General features: G+C 34.1%; 1 protein-coding gene across 5 annotated transcripts in view; it reads right to left on the reverse strand.

Moving 5' to 3' along the window:
* Positions 1-360: 360 nt before the first annotated feature.
* The window catches only part of LOC110106695 (E3 ubiquitin-protein ligase RHF2A), a 33,800-nt gene continuing 31,732 nt past the window's right edge, over positions 361-2,428 (reverse strand). For all 5 annotated transcript variants that reach the window (XM_020836675.2, XM_020836714.2, XM_020836701.2 and 2 more), the window contains one exon: positions 361-716. The gene's annotated coding sequence lies outside the window, so the exon portion shown is untranslated. The remainder of the gene's footprint in view (positions 717-2,428) is intronic.

Consider the following 2,428-nt stretch of genomic DNA (forward strand, 5'->3'; position numbering starts at 1 on the left):
GAGCTAAGCCTACATCAAATTGAGATGGCATAGGATCAGATCATAATACATATGCGTCATGCATGTATGTATGAATAGATATATATCGTATAAATCCCCTTAAAAATTTTTATGTACTCTCCTACACAGACGAATATACAAATCCTACTAAAATAATTTGTACAAAAAAATACATACTTCTTATATATTTGCCCCAAAAGAAGCCATAGTATCAAAAATTAGGATAATTACATACATATCTATAATTTCTTATATATTAGCATATTTAATATTTAAAATTTTACCTCCAAAATTCCCCACAACGCAAAATATCAAAAGATTTCATATATGTTCAAACCCCTACCATTAAAAAGAGCTTCATAAAATAAATACAGCCTTTATAAATTCTCCAAATTTAAGAATTCTATTCATGCAAAAATGGAGTGAAAAAACATTTATTACATTCTAACTCATGATGACTATCTACAAACAAGTAAATAGACTGATAGATAGCATTTGTGCTTCAGATGCTGCAGTTTTGTATGTTATTAATGTAAAAATGGATGGTCTATGAATATATATCACCCATAAAAAGGCTAAAAAAAAATAAAATATTACATGAAATTTTAGTAAGTTGTTTTTCCTCTCAGCCCAAGCCATATACCACCTGAAAAAGAAAGACCAGCACCCACTGAAACCTATTGAGCTCATGAACATAACAGTTCTGAATTTTGAACCTGTAACAACATCAAACAGCATCCATGAAAAGATTATGACTGCTTGAAACAAGGATGGCTACAGCTACATTTGATAAACAAGTTTTTGAAAAAAATAAAACATAAATCAAAGCTGTGAAAAGCATTATCAAGCAAAGCCTATAATGTTTGGCATGTGGTATAGTCATCAATTCAGGGGCGGAACAAGCTATACTTTTGAGGGTGGACAAAGCTAGCGACAGGTGTCCAGAGAAGTGCAGGTGGCGGGGGCTTTTAGTAAGTCACAAGGGAAGGCGAATCTAAACAGCAGTTTGACAAGCATGGATGAGATATGAGAAATAGTGCGCATGAGAAATAATGAGTGGTTGAGCCTGCGTGAATTAGATTGGGACTAGATGGGGGCAAAACTCTTTAACATAGGGCAAATAAATTTTCTAGGATGGGAGTGGGGGGGCAAGTTTTTGAAATTTCCCTCATAAGCAAAACTCAATTTTGAGGGTAGGCAATTACCCACCCTCAGTTCAATGTGATTCCACCCCTAGTCATAATAGATTTTATATAGAGAGACAATATTCTTTACAGATAGTTGCTGATGATCGTGGATCAAAGAAGAGACGCACAAGAAAAGAATCCTTTCCATCACACATTTCTAGCACAAATCAAAATCATGATGTCAAGTTTTTGAAGATCAAAGCAGCTAAAAAGATTATAAAACAATATAACAAGCAGATTAATCATGCTGCATAAGAGGTAGCTTGAAAGTGGGTTCGGAAACTGCATCAGAGACCAGTGATCCTCAATACAAAACAAAAACTTCTGCAATAAAGAATTAAGCTTTGCATCAGCTTTTAATCTAGCATACTTCACATAGGTAGCAACTGTTAATTAATATCTATAATTTCACTAAGCGAACTTACATATAACTTAGCTTTTGACTGGTGTATCATAATAGATGATTTTTCAAGTGTAATATGTGTTGGAATCAGGATTTAAAGACGGCAAAATTTTGTAAAAACACTTCAAACTTAAAGAGGCAAAGAGGGGGTGCACTATAGATACCTCAAAGGGTTTTTAGGCCAAATATGAGAGTGGTGAGTGACACCCCCTAGTTCTGCCATCGTGCTATAACTTTCACCACAACACGAGGTAGAATCCTCCACATGTCGATATTTGGGGTATATTTTGGAGCACATATGGGTCCCACTTATTCCACCAGCAAGCCTTACAATGGGGGTCACCAGATCAATGACATACTGGATAAAAGAGCTAATTCTCCCATCTATCATGGCACACTTAGCATTATATAGAGGGTTGTTTGATTTAACATACTTGAATCACACCATTATTTAACTTGTAGTGTTATTTGATTGTCACTGCAATCTACGATCAAGGGATTGTAGTTTGTTTGGTACTTTATTATAGCCAGTAAATATTGCACTGCAATGGAATGATCCACAAATATTTGATTTTCAGTGCAACTATAACTATATTATAACAACCTCAGAATTACTAACTTATTTTGATGCTTGCTAAGCATGTTATTTCTGTCTGCACTTAGTTTACTGAATACATGCATAAATTGCATATTCATATTAAAAAACATATTGTTTCATAGACTAAACACTACTACAAGTTGGCAGCCAATGCTCACAGAAATTTTTATGAATTTCACCAAAGGGATTATGTTTTGATCAGTATTTTTAAAACGATAAACATAATACGTTTCACCAAGT

The sequence above is a fragment of the Dendrobium catenatum genome, unplaced genomic scaffold, assembly GCF_001605985.2.
Source record: "Dendrobium catenatum unplaced genomic scaffold, ASM160598v2 fragScaff_scaffold_273, whole genome shotgun sequence".
NCBI lineage: Eukaryota > Viridiplantae > Streptophyta > Magnoliopsida > Asparagales > Orchidaceae > Dendrobium > Dendrobium catenatum.